Source organism: Eleutherodactylus coqui, chromosome 1 (assembly GCF_035609145.1).
Source record: "Eleutherodactylus coqui strain aEleCoq1 chromosome 1, aEleCoq1.hap1, whole genome shotgun sequence".
Classification (NCBI taxonomy): Eukaryota; Metazoa; Chordata; class Amphibia; order Anura; family Eleutherodactylidae; genus Eleutherodactylus; species Eleutherodactylus coqui.
Window position 1 is genome coordinate 61106259 of NC_089837.1, and position 27662 is coordinate 61133920.

The 27662-nt window shown below is 43.2% G+C and overlaps 1 protein-coding gene across 1 annotated transcript in view; it reads right to left on the reverse strand.

Annotated features, from left to right (window-relative positions):
• The window catches only part of KLHL29 (kelch like family member 29), an 853771-nt gene that overhangs the window by 568353 nt on the left and 257756 nt on the right, over positions 1–27662 (reverse strand). Inside the window, exon 3 of the mRNA XM_066589171.1 lies at positions 26684–26772. The gene's annotated coding sequence lies outside the window, so the exon portion shown is untranslated. The remainder of the gene's footprint in view (positions 1–26683; positions 26773–27662) is intronic.

Sequence of the window (27662 nt, forward strand, 5' to 3'; positions counted from 1 at the left end):
AGAACGAGCACTTCAGACATATTATTAGTATTTAAGACGAGTCTTCCCGGGACGGCTTGACCTGAATGAGAATAAGCAGAGCATTTTCCTGCCCAAAGCCCTTTGTGTGAATGACGATAGCTCAAGGCGCTGTTCTGAACTCCAATTCTCTGAAGCTTTTCTGTTAAGAAATGCCGGCAATCGCCTGTTGCCCAAATGCTATTAAGAGGCATCCAAACCTTCCTTGTGAATGATGCGCATTTATTAGAATACAGCCGTCTGTGACAGGTAATAACCGCCATGATTTCCTGTTCTCCACAGATTCTACTGTAAATGCTCCACAATTAAGATTAATGAGCGAGGGGAGTCACCCCATCATAAGTTATTTAGCTGGTCACGGACACGCTCACTGTCTGTGTTTTACATTCGGAGGAACAACATAAGCACTATAAAAGATGTATATGGTTTAAGGCTACACAAGTTACAGAACAAGTGGGATGCTTTTTATTGCCAATCTGAAGGCTGGCACAACACACTACAAACTCACCGGGGATGTGAAGATGGAATTTTAAAGAAGCTGTGAGGCAATAAATATGATCCACACTTCTTTCAGCTTTTATGCCTGACAATGGGAGGTTATGTAGAAAGCGAAGAAATTACACCACAGAGCAACAATTCCTGGTGGGTTCATATTTTTTGCTCACTTTGCAAATGGATTGTGAACTGAGTGTGCGAACGAACGTTTTTGCATGCACCCAAACATGCAGAACCGGAATGGCAGGAAGGGTATTGTTTCTCCTTAGGGAGAGCACCTGGGAGGTGTAGAGAGGCCTCCTCTGGGAAATATGCAAATGAGACAATGGAACAATACCTCACTGTAGAGGAATTGTTACATCTTCCCATTTGGAAAGACAGGAGTAACAATGTAGACAGTTTTACGGAGTGGAGGCATTCTATGGCGTATAGGGAGGTCGCCACAGAAAATAGAATGCCAGTCTTAGCATATGCTCTATGTCTTTGCTTTCATCCCTCTTTTATGGAGTGGAAATGTTTTGTGGCTTCTTACTTTGTCAGTCTGTAAGTAACTCACCCTAAGAGGTTAATGTTGCCACAGAGACAAATATAGAGGAAATATGCCATAAATTGCACCAAAATTGTAATGTGCACTAAAATTTGCACCAAAATTTGGCACAATGGAATTGAGCATGCTCACTGGACACTAACTGAATGGATGATGCCCGATATCAAAAGAGACCATTTTTACTGCATAGTGTGTGCTGAGTTGCTGTTATGGCACTCTGCCCCCCGAGCGCCAGGTGGGGTGCCCTGAACTTCCCGCACCCCACTGTCCCTGCCTACTTGCCTCGGCCCTGGCTAACCCCAGGCGGACAACTGGGCGGCGGTCCCTGCACTGGCTAGGGACCTGGTGACTACCTAGGTGGAAATAACTAACGGGGGACAGAGTGCCGACAGAAAAGGCAGGTGGAACAGACCAACAGAACTTAAAAGGCAGAGCAAGGCTGTAGATGGAGCTCACAGGCAAACTGGAAGGACACTGACTAGCAACTAGAGCAGACTGAGACAGACCTGACTAGAGGCTAACAGAACCAATAACTGGCAGTGAGCTCAGGTCACTGCCAGCCTTTTAACTTCAAGCCTCCACCCAGGGGCGGAGAGTGGGAGGAGCCGACTCCCCCACTGTTGCATATGGAAGGTGGGGGAGAGCGGGCGGCACCCTACGGGCGAACATGCCCACGCTGCCGCACGCTGGCTGCCCCACTCCGCCGGGAGAGCCGCGACTGCCGAGCTCCGGGACGCCGAAGCCGACATCGGAGCGGCGCGCACCGGCCACGGGACCCAGCGCCGCTCTGCATGGTAACAGTTGCACTGAGACTGGAAGGAAGGTTGTGGAAGATGCTGCCTATCCTGCCTGGAGGAGACTGAAAGAGGGCTGATCAGTATCGCAAGGAGACGGAGAAAGGAGCGGAGAGTAACGCTTCTGACTCCAGACAACATTACACACAAGATCGGGTTGGTAGAAGCTGCCCACAGAGCGAACCATAAGTGAAGCCGGCCACTGAAAGTACTTTAAGTTTACAGACCTTTAGGAATAGAAATAGTTAGCCCGCAGACCTGCTGCGACACACACAGATTCTATTAAAGCAACTAGACTGTGAGACATTCAGCATTGCTTGAGTTCCCTATTCACGGACTAAGATACTTTACAGAAGGAATAGAAAATGACTTCAGAGGTAAATGAATGTTAACCCCCAAAGCGATACCTTGTATTATGTTCCTCAACAAGCCAGTTACAAGCCATGACACCCTCAATATCCAAATGTAGTGGTATCATGATAATACCACAGCTAGATCCCATGGGATTCCCCTAAGGCAAGGATGCACAACCTTTTCTGGGCAAAGGGCCACATTGTCACACTGAACCAATGCCAAGGGCTGCAACAAAAGTTAAAGGGGTATTACCATCTAAGACATTTATGGCATCAGGGGTGCCCCTAGTCTTTCTGCCGCCTGGGTAGAATAACGAAATGGAGCCCCACCTACACCCCTCCTCTCCCAAAAATATGTTACTTTACTGGCAACAAAAGAAACAAAATGTATATACAACTATTCCTAAATCCAATAAAACAATTACAACACTCCAAATATATATTATTGTGGTCATTAATAATAGAACAGTTCATTACATAAATACAGGACCAGAACCAAGTCTAATACATAAATATAGGACCAGAACAAAGTTCAGTACGTAAATATGTGAAACTATAGAAACAAGATCAATAAAAGGATAAACTGTAAAGTCAAATCTGCTATTTATGATTATACTTTCTTTTTTTTTTTTTTTTCATTAGATTTTTATTGAATTTCACAATCAGGTATACAAATATTCATTAGTAATAAAACAATTTTTTCCAGGAAGTTACAATAGAAAATCAGAAACAATCAAATTTTTCAGTGTGAAATCATGTTTAGTCATTTAAGATACACAATGTAGAGTTTGTTAGGTAAGTCAGGATACAGGGGGGGACTGATAGGTGAGGGGGGGGGGGGGAGGGAGAGAAAAAAACAAAACAAAAAAAAAAAAAAACAAAGGGATTATAGGGTAGCGGGGATAGGAAAACATAGAAAATAACAGTTTTAGACATCTAGCTGAAATTTGTCAAACCATTGTTTCCATACTGCCGCGTATTTTAGGTATGAGTTATTTCTAAGCGCAAGAGCTTTCTCAAAGGTTCCGTGTTCCGTTATAAGTTGGGTTAACTCGTTTATATGAGGGATTTCCGTAGTTTGCCATTTCCTAGTGATTAAGATTTTTGCTCCCATCAATATGTGACTTATTAACTGTCTTTTTTCGGGTTTGATTTCTCCAAGGTCGAGAAGCAAAAGTGCTGTAGCGGGGAGTTTCGGGACATTAGTATTCGAGATTTTGTTAATTAGTGCATATACGTTAGACCAGTATACGGTGATTAAGGGGCATGCCCAAAGAATGTGGATTAGGGATCCCTCCTGACCGCAGCCCCTCCAACATTCAGCCCCGGCGACTATCCGCCTTTTCTTTAGTTGGTCCGGAGTGAGGTACCACCTTGTGAGAGTTTTTAAGTGGGTTTCTATTAAATTGGCACTTTTTGTTGCTTGTTTGGTTCTTTTAAAAGACTCTAACCAGCTTTCAAGAGAGAACTTTGTTTTTAGGTCTTTTTCCCAATTTAAAAGATGGCATCTCTTACCCGACCGTAGGTTGCCAGTCATCTGGTCGTAGAGGAGTCTGGTTGAACTCTTGTTTCCCTTTTGTAGTTTTGTTATGTTTGAAATCATTATGTGAGAGATCACTGTACTTTGAGGGTGGATGGATTTCAGTAAGGATCTTAATTGGAAGTATCTATACATTTCTGTTGTTGGTAGGTTGAATTGATGGACCAATAGTGAAAAGGGTTTCAGTGAGTTTTGTTCATAAAGGTCAGCTATTTGTTTTATCCCCACCTCTAACCAATTGCTTAGTTTCATTCCCGGAATGAAATGTTCTAGGGTGTCTAGTGGTATTGAGTTTTGGTTATGGGTTTTTGTATATTCTATGCTTTGAGTAAGTTTGATCCATGCTGCCGTTGTCGCTGTGATTGTTGGTGAGGTGTTTGGGATCACAATTTTTGACCTCAATTGTGAATGTTGAGTTGCCATAATAGTCGCATAGATTAGCGACTTTAGGGCTTTGGAGTTAATAATTTCTCGTTCCAAGTTTACCCATCCTGTCATTGTCGAATGGGTTAGCCAGTCTCTTGACTGGTTAATTAGAATCGCTGTATAATAAGTCTCTAAGTTGGGAAGATCCACTCCTCCTTGGGTTTTATGTAAAGACAAGATAGAGCGTGCCACTCTTGGTGGTTTACCATTCCACACATAGTCTGACATCTGACTCTGGAATTTTTGTAATATTTTTTGGGGGATCGGAATAGGAAGTGTTCTGAAATAATAGAGGATTTTTGGAAGAATTATCATTTTATATAGTGTAATCTTTCCCAGCCATGTAGAGTTATGTTTTTTAAAGTCGTTTAAATCTTCCTGTATAGCTTTAAGTAGTGGGAAATAGTTAATTGAAATGGTGGCGGACAGGGGAAAGCATATTTGGATTCCAAGATAGGGAATATTTTGGGATTGCCACTGAAATGGGAATTCAGATTTTATATCTCTTTTTAAGTCATTTGGAATGAGGACTCCCAATATTTGTGTCTTGGACACATTTAATTTATAGTATGAAATTTTTGAGAATAAGGATAAACTAGAATATACATGTCTAAGGGAGGATATAGGGTTAGTTAACATAATTAGCGTATCATCTGCAAATAAGCTGATTTTGTGTTGTCTAGTTTTTGTAGGTATTCCCTGTATGTTAGGGTTCATTCTTATGGATTCAGCTAAGGGTTCCATAGCTAAAATAAATATTAGGGGGGAAAGTGGGCATCCCTGACGGGTCCCGTTAGTGATAGAAAAGGAGTCAGACAGTGTACCGTCTACCAAGATTTTAGCTGAGGGGCTGGAGTAAAGTGCTTTTATTGCGTTAATGATATTTCCCGTGAGTCCAAATTTTTCTAGAACAGCAAAAGTGTATTCCCAATGTAGGCGATCGAAAGCCTTTTCTGCATCTAAGGCAAGGAGTATGGCCGGGGTGTGGGAGGTTTCTAGTATAGAGAGGAGATCGATGACTCTTCTTGTGGCATCGGATGCTTGCCGTCCCTTAATAAAGCCCACTTGATCCGAGTGCACTATGGACAGTAGGACTGTCTGTAGTCTCTGGGCAATAATTTTTGAGTATAGTTTAGTGTCGCAATTGAGCAACGATATAGGGCGAAAGTTAGTTACGGACGAGGGGTCTTTACCAGGTTTGGCTATTGTGACGATTGTAGCTTCAAGCATTTCTCTTGGAAATTTACTTTGTTGTATTACCGAATTAAACATTTGGGTCAGGTGTGGAGCTAGGATGTCCTTAAAGGATTTATAATATTCGTTTGGATAGCCATCTGGGCCCGGGGATTTTTGAGGTTTTAGTGTTCTTATATTGTCAATAGTTTCTTGGGTTGTTATGGGTTTGCTTAGGTTTTTTAGTTGCGACTCTGAAATTTTTGGGAGATTTAATGTTTGAAGAAAAGACGCAATTTCTTTTTTGTTCGGCTGGGGGGTGGAGGGATCTTCTTTCAGATTATACAGTTTTTCGTAGAATTTGCGAAAGCATTCCGCAATCTGTTTAGGATGTGATATTTTTAGCTTTTTGTTTTCTGGGTCCGATATGTACGGAATTTTTGTTTTTGTTCTAGTTTTTTTGACTAGGTTTGCCATTAGTTTGGAAGGTTTGTTCATTGAGGAGTAGTAGGCTATTTTTGAATTTTTGATAGACTTGTCAAAATCATCTATAAGAAGAGAGCGTAACTTATGTCTTAGTTCAAATAATTGTTTATGTAGTTCCTCTGAATGAACCGTTTGCAGATGAGTTTCGGTAGTTGTTATTTGGGATAGGATGTCATTGAGTTGTTTTTCTTTGTCTCTTTTGTGTTTTGCGCTGATTTTAATGAGGATTCCCCTAGTGAACGCTTTGTGGGCGTTCCAGATTGTTGTTGGAGAAACCTCCGGAGTGACATTGAATTGAAAATATTCCGTGAGGGCATCTTTTATTGTTTTTGTATGTTTAGGGATCCCCATTAGGAAGGTGTTATATTTCCATGTGCGTGTCACATTCCCTCCTTCTCCCCATGTGAAAGTGGCTGAGACAGGCGCATGATCTGACCATGTGGACTTTTCAATCGAGGCGCTTGAGATTAAAGGTAGGGACCATCTATCCACCAATATCAGGTCTATTCTCGAAAATGTTCTATGCGGTGGGGAGTAAAAGGTATACTCTCTCGCTGATGCGTTTAGGCAACGGAAGCTGTCATAGAGAGCTTCTTTTTGGATCCATGGATTTAAGTTTGGACTGGTTCTGCGGGTTTGAGAAGTTGTGTCTATGGAATCGTCTGGGACAAGATTAAAGTCACCACAAATCATCACTTTTCCATTTCCATGCCTCCGCAATTTCTTGATAGTCTTATTCAAAAAACTTATCTGGGCTTTATTTGGTGCGTAAATGTTCAGTAAGGAGAAAGGGAGAGAGTTTAAAGTTCCTGTTACCAAGAGGAATCTCCCCCTAGGGTCCTGTATAATTGAGTTGGTTTGTACATTAATCGTATCTCTAAAAGCAATCAATACTCCTGCCTTTTTGTTTGGGGCGCAGGCCAGGAGAATCTTAGGGAATTTAGTATGGTGAATTTTTGGACATGCGGAAGCATCGAAATGTGTCTCCTGCACACAAAGAATGTCAGCTTTTTGGGTCAACGCTTCTCTCCATAGTGATGAGCGTTTAAATGGTGAGTTTAACCCATTCGCGTTTATGGAGAGAAGTTTAACCGACATTTTTAGAAGTAGAGTATGACATGAAGCAGCATGGAAAGTATCGATGTCTAAACATAACAAAGGGTAACATTGCAGCGTATAGTATCAAAAGGTATAATATCATCAAAACAGTTGACGAAATGGGTGGAACTTCAAGTCCAGTTAAATTGGGGACTTGTAAAGTGGGGGGTAAAGTTCACCTGAGTAAGCAGGAGCCAGAGGCAGGCTGTGATGAGGAGGTTTTCGTAGGTCGAGATGTATGTAGGTTTTCAACGGCCGTGTTCGGAAGACATGAAGGTTTTTTCCGGTCTTGGTCTTCTTGTTGGGCCCCTGGGGTTTTCGTCTGGGGGTGGGATGGAGATGCCCCAGGATTTAATTTTTTCTGTGGCTTCTTCTGGATTTGAGAAAAGGTGGGTGGCTCCATCTTTGTGGATTAGGAGTTTCGGAGGGAAGCCCCATTTATAGGGAATTTTAGTTTGGCGAAGGGCGTTGGTAGCTACTGAAAATTTTCTTCTTGCTTGTAAAGTCATCTGCGAGAGATCCGTGTAGAGGCGAATTGCATTATATGGGGCCGGTAGCTGATTTAGTTTGCGCGTAGCTTGCATCATGGCCTCTTTAATATGGAAGAAGTGAAATCTAGCAATGATATCTCTAGGCATAGAGTCGGGAACAAATTTTGGTTTTGGTAATCTGTGCGCTCTGTCTATGGTTAGGTCCATGGCTGTAACATCTGGGAGGACTGTTTTAATCATTTTCTGGATATAGTTGGTGATTTCAGCTGTCTGGATCGTCTCTGGAATGCCTCTAAATTTGACATTATTACGTCGGTTTCTATCTTCTATATCTGCAAGCTTTATTTTGAGAGTGTCAACCTCTTCTGACAGAGAGTAGTGATCATCAATTAGATTATTGTGAGACTGAGTAATTTCGCTCATTTTGTTTTCAGTACGGGACACTCTTTCCTCCATTTCCTCCATAGAGGATTTTAGGGTGGAGCTTAATGAGTCAAAGTTCACTTGTAAGGAATCTTTTAGGGCCAGTAACATTTCTTTCATAAATGCCTCTGTGGCTGGTTTATCTGAAGAGGGCATAGAAGTGATAGGGTCTTCCATCTGAGGGCTTTGTGGATCTTCTATCTGCTCTTCCGCTATTTTAGCCCGCTGTTTTAATGGGCTAGCGGTCGGGGATATGTGTGTTTTCTTGTTTTGGGCTGTGTTTGCAGCCATTTTGTTGGAATGTGACTTGCTTTTTTGGGGAGCTTTCCCCTTAATGGCCGACATGGAGTTAGTGGCGTGGGGCAGGGGGTTGTTAAGCGGGGCTGAAGTGTCACTTACCGCTATGTCTCCCCTTCGTTCTGCTGCGGTCCTTGTCTGGAGGCTCTCGTCAGCTCTAGGAGGCTGCAAGCTGGAATCCTCTGTTTGGATTGCAGGCTGTGTCCCAGGGTCAGGATCTGCTGTGTATGGGCTGCTACGCAGGGTGAAGAAGTCTTCTAGCCGTCTGTGCAGGGGCTGACAGGATTTACGGCGGCTCATCTGTTCTCAGCTGTTTTCAGAGCTGGGTTGCCGCACATCACCTCGTTTCCCTCCCCTATGAGAGAGAGCTGTCGGGGACCGCTGGTCTTTAAAACAATCCACCGGCTGTCTCCCACCACCAGGGAGATTACCTGCGATGGGGAAGCTGCCACGTGTAGAGAACGAGCTCTCCGGGTGTCCGTGCAGGGGATGATACTGCTGACAGCGGCTCCTCCACTCACCGCTAATGTCAGCAGTTCAGGGGGGGGGGGAGCTACCTCTTCCCTCTCCGTTATCAGTGAAAGCCAACGGAGACCGCCGACTCTTTAACTATTTGCCAGCTGTCCTTCTCCACCGGGGAGATTACTTGCTATGTAGGTGCAGGGGCCGCTATAAGGAAGCTGCCACGTGCAGAGAGCGGGCTCTCCGGGTGTACGTGCCGTAGCTGGAAACGCCGACAACGGTTCCTCCGTTCACCGCTGCTGTTGGCAGTGCAGGGTGACTTTCTGCCAGGTGAGAAAACGTCCTTTTCTGCTTTAAAGTAGCTAATAAAAGCCTCTGCGCTCGGAGCACCTTAATTATGCAGCCATCTTGGTGCTCGGTCAGGCCACGCCCCCCTATGATTATACTTTCTAATATGACCTGAACAATGATTGGAGTTGTCAATTCACAAACAAGAATGCTACAGGACTGATCAGAGAGAGCCAATGGCAGAATAAACAATGACATTGTAACTCACACATGCCATCTCTTTTTAGCATCATTGTTTTCTTCTCCATTCAGTCCAGACCAGCATGACAACTTCTCCTGGATACAACTTGTCTTTTCAGAGGTTGCCAGAACACATCTTTGATTCTTTGCTTTTTCATATCCTCAATCCCCATATTAAGATGAACTTTTCTTTGACATATATTTTATTAATTTTGTAACAAAAAATGCATACAGTAGATGATGCGACATGTGATCATAAAGTGGTTATAGCTTTCGACAGAACAATAATATCATTAGGTTTTAATGTTGACCATATAATGTTTCTCAAAGGGTAATGAACTAGGAGTCCAGGCCAGAAATATAATTGTAATTCAATATTGTAGAGTTGATGTACAAAATCTTATTCTATCTATAAGATGAAGTTTTAATGATGCCACACATGGTTTCCCCTAAAACATGTATAAAAGTGCAACTCACAGCTCCCCCTGAGTAATGAATAACAAGCCACATATTCCCTAAAGTAATAAATAGCCACAATGGCCCCCAGTCAAAAATAGCCACACTGCACCCTTGTAGTAATAAATAGCCACACTATCTGCCTGTAGTAATACTCACAGTCTGCCTGTAGTGATAATAGCCATACTGCCCCCTGTAGTAATAACTAGCCACAATGTTCTCTTATAGTAGTAATAGCCATTGTGCGTTATGTAGTAGTGATAGCAGATGGCTGGGGGTAGGAAGAGCGGTGGGGTACGTCACACAGAATGGTATTGCGGGCCATATGTGATTCCTGGGCTGCAGATTGTACACCTTTAATCTAAAGGACTTATTGGGTAGCTCATACCCCAATTCTATGCATTCCCCTAGGTTGCTATGATTTGGAATAAGGAGATAGGATGAACCCCTGATGTCTCTGAATTATGGAACACCATAACATACATAGAGCATGGATTACTATAGCAAAGATAAAAATGAGGCCCCTTTCAGGAGCCGCCTGACACCATTTATGTTTAAGAACCCAGAAAAGGAATTCTAGGTAATTCCTCCCATTTCATACATTGTATATGCATCTTTACATTCCTTTTAACCTTGTGTAGATTTTCAACACCCCTTAGATGAGACCAATCTGGAATGCTATCAGCAGTTATATGGGTTGCCAGTATAATATGTACAATCTGATTATGTAAAGTGCACCGGTTACACTGTAGTATAAATTAGTCCCTCGTTTAGTGTTCTAATCAGTTGGTGCTATATCAAAAAACAAAAAAGAGCAAAGAATAAGTGTGATGATATTGATGAGATTCCTTTCCCGCACATACTCAAGTCATGGTTGACTCCTACTTTTATAATGCATTTGTATTTGTATTACACACTCCATTAAGTTTATCAATATGTAAACTAATGGACTGCACAGTGTACACAGAGAAACACACAGAACCATCAATTACTGGATCAATATGTCCAGCTACTGTAAGAATAAAAAATCCTTGGACGAGTCAATATTTGACAATATGCTCCTATTCAACTCCGTACAAATGGCACAAACTGTACAAATAACCAACAATGACACAATTATGGCACCAGTGGACTACAGTATACGAGGAATATAAAGTACCTCCAAATGAGTGGAGGCTTCTAAGATGGCTTAATATTAAAAGCCTACATCACGCAGGCAAGTGGATCCTGTGTTAGAGGGGTTGTCTGACCAATCTTTGGCTATAGTGGTGATGACTGTTACCAGAAATGGACTACACAATCATGGAAGGAGATAGACACACCATCAGAAGGCAGAAGTAATCAAGAGATGATGTCTAGGAGCATGGCGTCCTTATGTGTGTGTGTATCTGTGTGTGTGTGTGTGTATATCTGTGTGTGTGTGTGTGTGTATATCTTTGTGTGTGTGTGTGTATATCTGTGTGTGTGTGTGTATATATCTGTGTGTGTGTGTGTATATCTGTGTGTGTGTGTGTGTGTATATCTGTGTGTGTGTGTATATCTGTGTGTGTGTGTGTATATCTGTGTGTGTGTGTTTGTGTATATCTGTGTGTGTGTGTGTGTGTATATCTGTGTGTGTGTGTATATATCTGTGTGTGTATCTCTCTCTCTCCCTCTCCCTGGATTTACTGTATTTATTTGCACCCTTTACACGCAATTAAAAACCGCATCAAAACCGCATGCTGTTATTAATAGTGTCTGCAGCTCCTTTAGGGTGACTGCCCACTACATTTTTTTTTCACGGCGAAATTTGCAGCGTTCTTTTTTTGCTGCAGGGGTCTATGGGACTTGTAATGTTAAAATAACGATCGCGCAAAATCGCAATTTACCGCAAAATCGCGGTTTTGCGCGATCGTGATTTTAACATTACAAGTCCCATAGACCCCTGCAGCAAAAAAAAACGCTGCAAATTTTGTTGTGAAAAAAACCTGTAGTGGGCAGTCACCCTAATACCGTACGCGGTCTTTAAATGCTGCATGCAGGTTTTTATGTGTCTTAATTGTGGTTCTAAAGTGCAACATAAACACGACCCCCCTGAGGCCGCTCTCACACGTGTTCAGAAAACGCAGCTCAAAATCGTGGCATTTTTACCGTAATTTCGAGCAGCGTTTTTGAACACAGGTTACAGCGTCTGACAGCACTCTTCAATGCACCCCATCATTGTGATGGGTGATAAGATGTGTTAAAAACCACAAAAATGCAGGAACAGAACAGACAGCTCTCGAAAATCACAGCGTTAGAAACACCATGTTCGAGCGCAAATTTGAGTAACCTCATTAAAATCTATTGGAGTGTTGTACCGCGGTTAGTATGGCGCTCGGGGCGCTGTTCTAATAGCGGTAAAAAGAGGTGTGTGTGAGAGCGGCCTGTGGGGCTGCAAACAAATATTCATGTAGTGCAGGAAATGTGTAATGTTTGGAAAGATTACGGCAGGGACAGATCATGTATGCAGCACGATCTAGGTATGGGTACGGGGGCGTGTGGGGTGGAGGGCCGGGGTGGGGGGGCCCCAAGCTGAACTTTTGCACCCGGGCCCCTGAGCCTTTAGGTACGCCCCTGACTACATCGATGCTTCCACCTTATGCCAGTCACTACATCGATGCTTCCACCTTGTGCCGGTCACTACATCGATACTTCCACCTTGTGCCGGTCACTAAATCGATGCTTCCATCCTATATCGGTCACTACACTGGTTGTCCGTCCACTATAGAATACAATATAAACTCATCACCCTCATCCATAAAGCTCTCCTCAGTGCTGCACCTCTCTATATCTTCTCCCTCATCTCTGTCTACACCCTACCCGTGCCTTCCACTCTGCTAATGACCTTAGACCAAAGGTACCTTTACATAGGACAACTATTGGACGTAAAAGCAGCTGACCTACCAATTATAGCTCCTGTGTGATAGTCGTTCAGAGAATGGAGTCGGAGCACCCTGGAGATCGTTTCTGGTTGCCTGTCTCCATTCGCTGCAAACAGGCAGTCGTTCATAGTTCTGCTAAAGGTACCTTCACAGAGGACAACTGTTGGGCACTTAAGTCATCCCAATGATGATCGCTCCTGTGCTTTACACAGCGGAGATAGTCGTTCTGTGAATGGAGGTGGAGTGGGCTGGAGATCTCTTCCGGCCACCCACCTCCATTTACTGTAAACTTGGGCTAATAGTTGCTTGGTTTTAAGTTGAGCGAAAAGTCAAGCAACTCCGTACCATTTTCTACTACACAGGAACATACCCTTAGTGTTCAAACATTCAACTCATTACTAAGCACAGCCTGGTTTATGCTGCTAGAGACCCCCACACTAAACCTAACCGAGATCCTTCTATAGATAAACAGAGCTACAAACCACCCTCGTTCTTCTAACAGCAGAAATGAAGTGTTCGTTCAGCAGTCGGCACCAAAAGTCAACATTTAACAATTTAAACAATTTAAAGATTACAGAAAAAAACAGCTTGAGCTGTAATTTGCTTTCACGCAGAGTTTTATCGCTGAATAAGAAGGATTGTCCACTTCCTAACCTTTACTGCATTTTCGCAATTTAGAGAAGAAAAAAAAAGAGAAAAAGAAAATTGTGTTGGTTCCTTGGCAGCCTGTTGGCTGAATCAAAAGTCAATTTGCCTCCTTATTTAAATACGGGAAAAGCCAACATGGCAACTTATAGACCGCGAGTCAACAAGAATGCTAGTACATGCCCTCAAGACCAGCGTGTAGACTACTGCAGCACACTTCTAAGGGGTCTACAAGCTAACACTCTTGTAGACCTCCAATCCAACCTTAACTCTGCTGCTAGTCTACCTCTTCTCATATCCCTACACTGAGGTCTGAGACTCATGGTCTCTTCTGAAATATGATGAAGATACGAAGAAGTTGAGGTCTTAAGAAAATACGGAGAGAGCATAGCCCGTTGTAAAAAGACTAACAATGAGGACGCTGGAGAAGGATGGAAGGGTTGGTAGACTATAACCTTACATTATAATCAAAGTCTTAAAAGACATGCCAAAATACTGATTTTAAGCATTTTTCTATCCAGACCGTTTAAGCAACAAATTTTTATAAGAAATGCACTGAAGCCATCTTCGAGGAAATTCCATTTTCCACTGTAAATAAAGTAAGGGAAATAGGTTGACATAGGGGTATTACTTCCTCCCTGACCTCTCGTGGAGCTAATAGATTGTTTTGGTGTAGGGCGCAATTCTCTTGTCAAAGATGATTAAGCAAAATGGACTACAATAACCTCTTCAATTACGGTATACCTCCGTCCACCGGTAGCTTCAATTATAAAGTAAGCATCTTCCAACACTGCCGATGTAGCCCAAACAAGATGTTTCAGGAGATCGCCCTTTACTCTTTTATATGTCATGTAGAATGTCACGGGCTCGTCACTTTTCCGTAACGTTCTTGTTATTCCGCTCTTTGTGTTATTTCCAACTTGTTCTTTTCCCATGTGTAAATGTATCCAGTTAAAAGCTTCATGGAGGAGGCCATTGTGTTTTAGTTTTGCATGTTGTAGACACTTTCTTTACCTGATATGTATGCAATAGAATATTTTTGAAATTTTTTGAGATTGGAATTTATTATTTTTTTCCACTTTAAGAACTTCTTTCCTCAACTGCCCCTAATAGTTTTTGAAGTCCCTTTCCTTCCTAACGACATCCACTAATTCATCATCATCATCATCATCATCATCATCATCATCAACAATTGAAACCATAGAAGGCTTATCTCCTCTGCCTAACGACCACCTTCTGATTGATGGGTAGGCGCACTCAGACATTACTCTTTTCTTTCAGATTATAGAATCGGAGGCAGATTTCATATGGCCGCTACTCCTTATGCGCATTGGGAACGGAGCAACTTTCAGATGACAGTTGCTTATCTCAGAGCTGTTCCTTTTCAGACCCGGATTGACAATTTGCAGGTGGGCCGCTCTTGTTTAGATCCTGCCTGCATAGCATTGATCGCTTATAAAGAAAGCAAAAGTATAGCTTGGATAGAAGGAGCCTTCTTACTTCTGAAAAGAGTGTAAGGAATCTATAAGCGGATGGATAACTAATGGTCCTTTTACGCGGGCGTCGATCAACACAGATTTCAATCATCACTCATTTCATCTTCTTTTAGAGAATTGGCTTATGGGGACAAACTATTGCTACTAGGATCACTCATCTCCATTGGCCAACTGTACACCTCCCTGTTCACATTTTTATGCTTGCTGACACTGCATGACCAGCCAACAAATGAGTGTTTGTTCATTCATCACCTGATCGTTGGTCCTTTTACCTGGTCAGATTGTTGGGGAACAAGCGTTTAGAAGACTGTTCAGGTTCGATAATCTACCATGTAAAAGGACCTTAAAGGACCCATACATACTGGCGTATTTTCTATCAGTGAGCTGCTGTTTTTTACTGACTGCCTATGGACAACACATGGACGAAAGATAAATTGGCATATTCAGAAATGTGTCTTTTTTTCAATATGTTAAAAAAATAACATCATGTCCTATTTTGGTCCAAATTGATAGTCCAAAATTGCTCATGAAAGTCTATGGGATCTCAAAGAAAGCAATGGACACGGATGTTACATGCATGTGTGGTGCGTTTTTTTACAGGAGACAGTGAAAACAAAAAAGTGACATCAAATGAGTCTTCTTATGTTTCTTTTTTGGGCACGTGAAAAAAGATGACACCTATATGTCACATGGACATAATAAAATACACGTATGCAAGAAAAACGGATGCAACGCAGTGAAATCTAAATGAGCCCTAAGATCAGGACACAATAGAAGGCACACTGGTGCCAGCTTTACCTCGACACCTAAACCACGCGGATGAGCACCGCTAAATAAACTACAATGAACTCCTTGTGCTAAAACTATTAGTACGGCAGAAAAAAGACAACACTAATGGAATTGTACAACCTCGTGTTAAACCGTTACAAACCGGCTTTGTCAAGGACACAATCTGTTAAAAACACTTAAAATCTAACAAAAATGGTAATGCTTACATAGCAGCCGAGCTAATAGACGAGGTCACACCAGACAGTAGAAATCATATAAAGGAATACAATGCAAATCCAATCCTCGTATAAAGTCCATAAGCATGATAAGAATAAGGCCGGTTTCACAGCTGCGCTGAAACCACAAGAATTAGCGCCGGGTCGCTGAGTGGAAACCGAATGGAAACCATTATAGTCAAAGGGGTCCATTAGGTTCCATTATAAGACGGATTCTGTTTGGCCAGGGGATTCCCCTTTCCTGCTCTCCGAATGGAATAGGTAACCGGAACCCCCGATGCAGATGTGAAAGCTGCTTAGATATATTGTACACTGATCGAGGGTTAAACAATTATCCCCAGAAAGAATCTAAGATATAAAGAGAAAACAGATGGAACCAAAACCTGTAACGTCTGGCCATGGAGATATAGGAACATTGGTACAATGTAAATGGTGGGCATGTGGGTCAGCTTTACCTTGGGCACCAGTAGAACTTGCCCTACCAATATACAGTTGAGGCAACGAGGTACAGGACTGGGATCCAGCACAACTACAATGGATGAAGAAAGTACTCCAAGCCAACGGCTAAAACTTGACTTCTCTTTACTAAATCCAACAACTGACAAATTTTGAGACAAACTGTCTCTTCCTCAGAAACTGAAGGTGTACCCAACTGCAGCCCAGGAGTGCGTGCAGTTGGGTGGCTTGCTATACAGATGTGTTATTTTGAGTACTCCATCATGCTCCTCCCAGACACCAGTCTTTTCCTTCTGTATCTTGTTGTATCTTCTAGACGCTTGTATCATCAGTTGCCAGTCAGCATCCATGGATTAGCAGCACCAGACATACCCTTTCCAGTCGACATTGTCTTACCACATTCTTAAGTGAGAACAAACCCATCAGAATTCACCCCATCCCAGTTCATTGTGATTTTTCGCTAGCCATTGAGGTGCCCGGGCTAGTTTAAGGAGTTGTCCAGATAGCCTTCAATAGTAGATCAGTAGAGGTCTGCCATCTGGAACCTCCAACTGTTTGCTGGGCCGGTGTACTTTGTGCTCTGAGTTGATTTTTGAAAGAAGCAGACAGCTCCGTTCGACTACAGTGGCCAGACTTGGTAATACAAGCAATGATGTGAATAGGAACTTTGCATGTAATACCAAGCCTGGCCACTGCAGTGAGAACGGAGCTGTCTACTTCTTTCGGAAATCAGCTCACCGCATGAACACACCGACCCAGAGAACAGCTGATCAACAGGGGGACCTAGGCTGGGGAACCGCGCTATTCATGGCCTCTCCTACAGTAAGGATGATTTATAACTGTATAACCTCTTTAAAACCGGTCAATATACAGTACGGGAATATGACAGATATACGCTCCGGAGATCAATTTACACTGACTACGGAACCTACAAGCGTTCCAAATAATACGAGCGGGCCGTGCACTGCGGAAGTTTGTGCAAAGACTGCTAATATTTTTCTTCATTGTTGCCGAAATGTATTTACGTTGAGCTGAATTTGCAGATTACGCTTCATATGCGTAGAGCGTGCTCCAAGTTTTTACACGCCCAGAGGCAATGTGCTCACTTTTACATTTAACTTCACACAGCTGGAGCTAAACACGGCTCCCAGAACACTGCGCACAGCCCGGCTTCTGCACTTGCAATGAAATGACTGCTTTTCATCCCGGAGATGCAAGAGGGAAAAATATAATGACGGCAGAACTGATTATTTAGAGGACAAAACTTTTGCTTGCTCACACTTTCCAAGAAGCCTCTAGTCATAGGAGTTTGTATTGCTTTTAAGATGCATCATACGTCCTTGTCTCAGTCTGTTGACACAATGTTGCCGCCTCGGAATACGGTGCAAACTTGTGTTGGCGCATCTTGGTGCCCCATTAATGTTGCGATTAAGGGCTCGGTCACACGGGCGTTTTTTTGGTCAGATCTGCAGACGCGCTTGCGATCTGCAGATCAATAGACCAAATGCATCCCAATGGGAGCAGGCACATGTCCGTTTTTTATGCGGATGTGCGATAAATTATAGGACACAACGATTCGCAGAACGCGCCTATCTGCGTTCAGCGAATCGTTGTGTTCTATATATGCGCTCAATTAATGACAGCTTAGAGCTGCCTCTGATTGGTCCCTGCGCTCAGCCAATCAGAGGCAGCACTCACTCACCCATTCATGAATTCATGAATGGGTGAGTGAGAGCTGCCTCTGATTGGTGAGGCTGTGACCAATCAGAGGCAGCCCATTCAGCAGCCGGGGATTTTAAATCCCCACCTGCTGAATACTACAGAGAGCAGTTCAGGAGAACTGCCGGCCAGACGCAGCTGAACTCCGGCTGCAGGAAAAAGGTGAATATACTTTATAAAAATTTTTTTATACATTTTCAGGATGGTTTTCAGGGAAGGGCTTATATTTTAAGCCCTTCCCCGAAAATTCATCCACCGCTCGCCGGCAGCCCATTGCACAGCTGTGGCAGAGGATAGCAGGCAGCGCTGGGCTGTTTCGCTGAAAACGCTGCTAGGTGCAGATTTTTCAGCGAATCGTTGGCCCCGGTCACGCGATTTGCGGATGCGCATCCGTTATGCGATCTGCAAATCGCGGGCAAAAATGCCCGTGTGACTTAGGCCTAACTCAATATTGATACAACCAACACAATGGCTCCGTGAAGGTCCTTTTAGACAACTGATTCTTGTTCGAACTGGGGAGTGACATCATCGCTAGCTCTTGTGACGTCATCGCTAGCTCTTGTGACATTATCGCTAGCTCTTGCTACAGAGCTACCTCATCGCCAACTCTGTTGCCTGTTTAGACAAGTAGATGCATCGTTGGCTCGTTCAATGAGAATCGTTCAATATCGTTCCGCTGTAAAAGCGAATGTGAAAGCCTTGGTTAAACAGAACAATAAGTGAACAAGCCAACGATTATTTTTAAGCCCACATAAAATTACTGATTATTATCGGTCACTTTCACCCGTTTGAGCAAATTTTTGAACAAATCGTACTGCCTAAAACCACCCTTAGTGTTCGCCTATTTTAAACAGCTCTAGAGGATGTATAAAAGCAATGGAGGCGCCGCGACTTGTGGTTTATCACTGTAAGCGAAAAGAAGGACATCCCAAGGGATCCGCTACAGACAAAAGATATCCCGAGCCTCCGCCAGACCATGCTCAGCTCTTCTGTCCTCTCCATATGTTGTGTCTTCAATAGAATTCCTTATCTGTGCCACTTGTACAGGAATTGAACAGAAATGCCGCACTTTATAGACGAGAGAAAATCAAATCAGCGATCGTCGGCTTTCTTCCTACATACTGATTTCCATCATCTTAGAGGAGAACGTATCAGCTATCACAAAAGATAGGACTATTTGTGAGTCTTCCCTGTAGAGTACTACATGTTTTAAAAGAAATAACTAAACATATTTCTTAAAGTGCTTCTTTGATCCGATGTTTACCTCTTAACCCCTTAAGAACTAAGTCAATGTTGGTTTCTGGAAAACTCTTAAAGGGAAATTGCAGCATTTTGCTAGGATATACCATGACTTGCTGATTGATGATGGTCTAACTGTTGGGACTCCACGACTGCTAGAAATAAAGGGTCCACAGAGCGGCACAAGGTCTACTGAATGTAGGTCGGATGCCCCACCAACTGGAGGTGAAAGTCCTCATTCCATTAAAAATACCCCTTTAAATACATCTTTAAGTGATGCACTGGACAAATTTTTTGCCCTGGGTCCAGTAGGGGCAGATAAACTACCTTCTGTAATATTCTGGACGCTGTTTTTGGTATTCCAAGGCCAACGCAATCTTCAGATTACCTAATCCCCACAGTCCATTGTAAGTGTTAGGCTACCAATGCTATAGACTATAACTGTAATCTGATTGGCCAGTGCTGCTCATGTAATCAGTGCTGACCAATTAGACAGCAGTGCACAGTGTGCATTAGGTTGTTAGAAAATTGCAGTGGCCATCTTGGATGGCCAAAAGAGGGCGGATTGGAGAGACAAGGACAGAGAAGAACAACTGCAGGTGCGGATTTTTATGCGGTTTCATAGCAGATTTCATTGTTTCAACTGAAAGAGTGAAATCTGCTGCGGATCAGCATCAAAAAGCATGGTAAAATCAACACTGATCTGCTACAACACTCAAACTAAGCACCCCTGTAATACGAACCTCACATGCTTGCCTCCAGGACTTCACCAGAGCAGCACCCATCCTCTGGAACGCTCTACCCCAAGGCATCCAGACAATTCCCGATGCACGAAATTTCAGACGTGCCTTAAAAACGCATCACTTCAGGGAGGCATACCAAATCCTCTGACCTAGTCCCCCGCCCCTTCCTATGGCTCCCCACACCTTCCACCCTGCCTATCTCATACGACCCCTACCCCTGCACCTCCTTACCGTCCCACCTCATTTGCTGTCTAATAACTGATTTCCACATAAAAATCCCCTACTGCCTATGCTCCCCATGCCTCTCCCCCCCCTTGCACCTCCTGTACCACCCTCACCCCATTTGTTTCAAACTAATTGTACCTCACATTGTAATTGTTGGAATAAGTTGGCGCTATACAAATAACGATTATTATTATCGGTGCATTTTTTGGTCTCAGTTTTGATGTGGAATTTGATCATTGTGAACAATCCACAACATTTTCCGCTATATGGGAACATACCCTAAAGGGGTTTTCTCACTAAACACACTTATCCCCTATCCACGTACTATAGGTAAGAAATGGACGATTGCTGGGGGTTTGACCGCTAGAATTACCAGGAATTCAAAAAATGGCAGATCCCCTAGTGAACGTGTGCATGACCACGGCAATGCCTACGGAGATAGTCGGGCACTGCATTTGGCTATTTCTCCCTCTATTTCATAGAAGTGAACAAAAGCATTGGTCCCGTATAAACATCATCGTTCCGTTCACTAGGGAGCTTGGGGACTGTCATTCTTGTAATCCCTGGCAGTCGCAGTGCTTGGACCCCAAGTGATCTTATATTTATCACCTTTTCTGTCCAACGTACTACTACGGTAGATGGGTCTCTCCCTAATGAATGGAGCGATGTCCAAGGCAGGGGTTTCATAGCGTTCCCCTGCACAATAAGAGAAAGCCCCAAAACAATACATTGTGCCCCTTTGCCCAGTGGAGCCCTATGTGGCTGTCTACTCCAGTTACCCTCCATGCCCGCTACCTGTAATTTCATCATGAAGATTGGAGAGGTTTTGGTAGATTTCTATACCTCTATACTTGGTACCTATTTAGATGATCTGGATTTGGTTAGAGATGTTTCTCAGTACTTCACTGCTGAGAAGGGACCGACCCCCGTACACCTCAATGGGAAAAGGTAATGAATGCAATGCTGGTCACTTCTATATGGAGATTTGTGGAAGTGGCATGCGTTTCTTGCTGCATCTGCATGAGCTAGGCAAAGGCCTTGAGCATGAAAGGAACAAAGATTAGCTCCGATGCCAGAGGTAAGGATACTCTTAGATGAGCCGATTTATTGTTTGAACGTGCCAATGACGTCAGAGTTCGTTGGCGGAGTTCAGAATAAGCCATTATTGTTCACTTTTGCTCCTTTGAACAATAACCGTTCTGTGTAATAGCATCCTAAGACCCCAGAGCTCTGAACCCCAGTGGTTTATGCCCCAGGATGGGAGGTGTATAGCTGACTGCATCAACCTCTCCACATGTAAGCCGACAGAATCAACCTGTCCACATGTAAGCCGACAGAATCAACCTGTCCACATGTAAGCCGACTGCATCCACCTGGCCGCATGTAAACTGACTACATCCACCTGGCCACATGTAAGCCGACTGCATCCACCTGGCCGCATGTAAACTGACTACATCAACCTGTCCACATGTAAGCCGACTGCATCAACCTGTCCACATGTAAGACGACTGCATCAACCTGTCCCCATGTAAGACGACTGCCTCAACCTGTCCCCATGTAAGCCGACTGCATCTACCTGGCCGCATGTACGACGACTGCATCAACCAGTCCACATGTAAGCCAACTGAATTGACCTGTCCACATGTAAGCCGACTGCATCCAACTGGCCGCATGTAAACTGACTACATCAACCTGTGCACATGTAAGCCGACTGCATCTACCTGGCCGCATGTACGACGACTGCATCAACCTGTCCACATGCAAGCCAACTAAATCAACCTGTCCTCATGTAAGCCGACTGCATCCACCTGGCCGCATGTAAACTGACTACATTCACCTGGCCACATGTAAGCCGACTGCATCCACCTGGCCGCATGTAAACTGACTACATCAACCTGTTCACATGTAAACCAACTGAATCAACCTGTCCTCATGTAAGCCGACTGCATCCACCTGGCCGCATGTAAACTGACTACATAAACCTGTCCTCACGTAAGCCGACTGCATCCACCTGGCCGCATGTAAGCCGACTACATCAAGCTGGCTGCATGTACGCCGACAACATCCACCTGTCCACATGTACCCAGACTGTATCAATTAGCCCAGGTAATTATCACAATGCACAAATGATACAGCTCTAGATATAAATGAGCTCAGCTCTAGTACATCTGTGCAAATTAAGTTTTTAAGCGCTTCCGGCAGGGATAAATCCCCTTTTGTCTTTTGTTTGGACTCATTGTTACACAATCCACAGCGCTGCCTCCAGTCCAGAGCTCTAACATTTGCTCCTGTACGGACAAACTTCTGATCCAAACAGCTGCAGACAGCGATTTATCCGCTTGGCATATCTATAGTGACAGTGTAAAAGGAGAAGTAATAATGCAGACAAACACTGGTAGCTCTGGGGGATTTCTTCTGTGCAAACCGAGAGGAGAAGATGATGTCACTGACCCACATCACATCTCTTTGTCCATATATGTAATGTCATTGATATGCTCCATGGGTAAATAGCTAAATCGAAGCCAAACCTGCAAAAAAGTATTCTGCATACTAGTATTGAAATCCTGGGATTACATGCGTCCATCCTGCACATTTTTTCTCCAATGTGAGCTATTGAGCATCTTGAAGTTTTTCTGCTCTACTATATTGGAGAAGAGAGCATGGGAAGACTGGTCAGGGTGGCGGGACAAAGCAAGAGAAGTGTCTATAGTGCTAAGAGAAAAAGTAGGTCAGGTTGTATGAAAGACACATGTCCTGGTGAAGAGTCCTGCAGCAGAGAGAGCTGAAATCCACCATGTGTGGTGGAGAAAGTTGGCCTCCAGTCATCATTTTCAGTGTTCTGAGTCTCATACCGGGACTGTATCGCAGCTACTGATCAATGTAGATGCACTAAGGTGAAGGTAGCCACAAATTAGAACAGTAATCCCAGAGAAGGACAGACCTTCTACTGGTGTGTCAGATATAGATCTAGGTCAGCATAAACATAGCAGATAAAGAGCACCTGGTGTAAGAAGCAAATAGCTAAAAGAATTGCAAGTGAGTGACTGGAGTTGTGTTATTTCTTCTAATTATGTTTACTCTTGTTTGTTAGATTTAATTATATAGGTTACTTTAAAATTATGGTCACCTTCGGTATAGTTAATGTATAAAGTGGCAAAAGAAAATCGGTTAATATAGCGCAACCTTCAAAAAGGACAAATAGGAGGCGGATGGAAATAAAATCCAAGTTCTCTTTTATTTATTAATTAGCAATCCAGGAATAAAACACATTTCAGTTGATTTGTCAATCCTGATTTGATTGAGACATTGAAACATCCGAAAGTTGGGAACACACTGCAGCTGTTAAAATTCATCTGTATATATATATATATATATATATATATATATATATACTTTTTTTTTGCATTGCACCACTAATTTTACCAATATGGCAGCATAATTTTCAGTAAAGACAGTGTTTACCCCTGACTTGTCTTGCTGATATTGTTGCCTGTCTCCGGCAACCCTTACAAACTTTTAGGAACACCTGAGTAGGCCAAGTGCATGGGTATTAAAATGCCTCCCGCCTCCACTGTCCCTCCACAAGAAGGCCCCTATCCTTCTTGTAACCAATGACAATTGTTGGGGTAACGTTCGGACGTCCAGTTGTATGAGGTTACAAATGTAAGGCTTCTTTCTTCCAAAAACATCCACATATCTGCGTTATGTCTGGTATTGCAACTCAACCCTATTCAAGTCAATGGAGCTGAGTTGCAGTACCAGACATGGCCTTAATAAAAGAATGGCGCTGTTTCTTGAAGAAAGCAGCCATTGTTTTTTCTTATCATTTGTTTACATTAATGGCGCACTTTAGATACATATTTCCGTTTTTATTTCCATTCAGTTTCATCAGTTTTCAGGCTGTTCCTCAGACCTTGTTGGAAATTCAAGGAAATGGGAAAAAAACCTGACTTTGTTAAACTTAATTAAATGAATCTCACTCCCTTGTAGATAATTAATAATCTCAAAAGCAGCTGCGGAGAAAAGGAGCTCAGTAAACTTTATGACTTTAATTGACAATTTCCTTTTGTGAACTATCATAAGAGAGGGCAGGGAACTCGTGTGGAGCCAATGTGCTCTGCCTTTATGATCTCACCTACAGCCAAGTAAGAATGTCCTGGGGTTTGCTGTCAATTAGTCCATTCCCAAAGGAGGTTCATGAAGATGGATACAATAAACGGCATGTTACGTTATACCATCGACACAGTCAACTGCTTCTGCACAGTGCAAGAGCGTCTACTGATGACTGATCCCCCAGGCTATTCTCTTGCTGGACCAAAAACCACAGAATAGCTCAGATGATCCACTGTCCACACTTATAGACCAACTGCATGAAGTGTGTCTGTGTGGACCACTAGTGGATCCAGAGAAGGCAACCAATGTTCTAAATGTCCATGAATGCAAACTCCCCAAAGCCATCAACCATGAATCAAGATGTGCACCCATAGTACTGACCATTCCTATCGCCTAAGCCATTGACCCCCTAAGCTAATTAATATTGGAGAACCCTTAAATAATTTTTACATCCAGGGAACCTTTAGTTCCATTCCTACTTCAATGCAGTGTTACGTTTCTGATTGAGATTTCTTGATTACTTGATTGTCAAGCATCTTTGAGTCAACTAACATAATTTGGTCATCCCTACAGTAAGAGACACAAGTGTAGCTGCTTTGGTCTCGGGAGCTCCAAAACAGGTGCCAGAGAACTTTATATTTCCCGAGGACCCTGGTTGAAGAGAAATGATTGGTGTAAATTGGTTATAGGCACACTTTGCTGCCCTGTCTGTATTTCAAAGTTTGTGGGAGCGCTCCACATAGAAGATGGGAGTCTGTATAAATTATCGAAACCCCTAAAGGCATACTTGCCAAATCTCCTAGATGTTCCACAGAAGATTGAGAGAAGCTACAGATTGGTCAGACTGGGAGGGATTGCCACAACCACATCCTCTATACCAGGGACATGTACAACTGTTTTGGGTCTGAGAGCTACATTGCTAGATGATGTAATTGTTATGTATTTCACTTAAAGGGGTTGTTCAGTTGTAAACTACTGATAACCTATCCTTAGGATAGGCCATTAATAGTAGATCAGTGTAGGTCTGTTGCTTGGGACCCCTGCTGATCTGCTGTTGACTGTGCCAGTGTGTTTGAGCACTGAGCTGATTTCTGCAGGAAGCAGATAGCACCATTCCCACTGCAGTGGCCAGGCTTTGAAGTACAAGCAAAGTTACCACTGCCCAATCAGGTCATGCAAAAGTGCAAACAATCAGCCAATTAATGAGCAAATACTTGAAGCCAATGATGTCTTTCTGAGGACAAACCATCATTTATACCCTAACAGCATCTAAATCAGCCTGTATAAAGGCCTGGTAAACAAGTGCCTGTTTTGTTGATCGGAGCTCATCCTCCCGAACTAACTGCTCATTATAAAAGGACCCTCTAGCCTCTTTCACACGGGCGTTGCAATTCTCAGCCACCTGTGTCGCGGCCGAAAATCGCATGAATGGGAGAAAGCCGCGACCAAGTTGCGGCTAAATCTGCCATTTTTTCGCCACAGCCTGGAATTCTGTGGGCCGGGGAGGAGAGATCTTAGCGCTGTTAAGGTCTCTCCCGCTGCCCTTGCTGGCTGATAGCGGCAATAGAAGCTCCCATAGAAGCCTATGGGAGCTACCGGCAAGAAGAGGGGCAAGGACTTTAGCAACGCAAGCCGCTGCTAAACTCCCTCCCCCTTCTCTTTTGTGACGGCTCTCATAAGCTCCCATAGGAATCTATGGGAATGGCCGGCATATACCACCAAACATAGGACAAGTCATATCTTTTTTGGCTGTATGTAAAAAAGGCTGTCCGGTATGCGATTTTACACACCAGATAATCGCCCATCCGAACAAATGCATTGGAATCCAATGTTTCAGATGGTCACGATTTTCGGCCAGCGTTTTTCGGTAAAACACTCGTGTGTAAGAGACCTTAGAGTATAAAAAATCCTTCCTGTCCTTGACTGTGAATCAGACGGATGCTTGGATTAACAGGTGATGCGAATTACGTCATTTCTCATTGAGGTTAGAGATGAACATTTTTTGAAGGACAAACTGTCCTTCAAGAAAAATGTCAAAGTGTTTCCCAAGTGCATCAAATCTTTTTGCCATTTCTAAGTTTTGTAGCAACAGCTTCCAGAACTCCTCAATAAAGTAACATTTTCATATAAGGGAAGTAAGAGAAGTGACCTCATGTTATTTGGCATGTAGATGTCCCACTCCTAGAAGAGTACTCAATTGTGATGCACAACCTATTATGATCCGAGGTCTCAGATTGAACACAACATAATTAACATTGCTGACCATCGAGGAGAGAGGCTGACTGACACTAACCAGTAGCAGCATGGGGCCCATGTTTGATTTGGCCCCCTCCTCCTCCCTGTGCGCCTGTATATCAGATTTGTAATCACTTTACAATACTGTGCCGATCTCTGATAAGCCTAGAAGAGACACCAGCTATTAATTGGAAATGAACCCAGGGTATAGTAGTTAAAGACTTTGTTGGAAGACTTCTTTCTGATCAATGGAATCATGTACGGCATTTATCTCCCAGTTCCCCATTACTCTATAAAGAATCCTTAATTGGTCCCTACCTACAGAAGTTTTCCTCTTGCACGTCAGCACAGCCCGTCCTTTGGATGTTACATTTCCTTGATACGTTGAAATGATTCTGCGGCGGATCCTGTCAGTAGAAATAAATGAAAGAAACATTGAGTCAATGTCTGTACATTAACACTGGCCGAGGCTGTGATGGAAGCGGGAATGTCTCAATAATGATAATTGCTCAACCTTATATTTTTCCATAAAATGTCAGAATATACAGACAAATACCAATTAACATTGCAGATAAAATGTAGATAGAGTTTCTCTGCAAAGCCCAACATTATGCACTTGGTGGTACTTTTCTTACTTATCAGAAGAAGTTAGGAAGAAATCCCCCCCCCCCCCCCCTTCCCGAATGGGCTAATTGGCTTCTGCCTCTTTGTTTTTGTTTGCCTTCCTCTGGATCAACAAGGGGGTTAAAACAGGCTGAACTAGATGGGCATTGTCTTCATTCAGCATAACATACTATGATACTATGTATCACTAATTGTCAACCTTTGGCTTTACAGAGAATCTGTTAGCAGAAAATTACAGTATAGTTGGTTAAAAAACAACATTTTTAAATAACCTTCTAGTGAGCTGTTAGTTAAAGGGGTTGTCCAGTTATAAACTATTGATAAACTATACTTAGGATAGGCCATGAATAGTAGATCAGGGGGGGTCTGCCACCTTGGAGTCTTGACGGGCAGCTGTTCCCCAGACAAGTGCTGATTTCTGCAGACAGCTCCATTCTCTCTGCAGTGGCCCTGCTTGGTATTACAGGCAAAGTTTCCGGTAGATAGAAATTTTGCATGTAATACCAAACTGGGGCACTGCACTGAGAACGGAGCTGTCTGTTTCCTGCAGAAATCAGCTCAATGCACGGCCCAGTGATCAGCGGGAGTTCCAAGCAATGTATCCTTGCCAATCTACTACTATGGCCTACTAAGGGTAGATCAACAATAGTATTTAAGTGAGCAACCCCTGTAA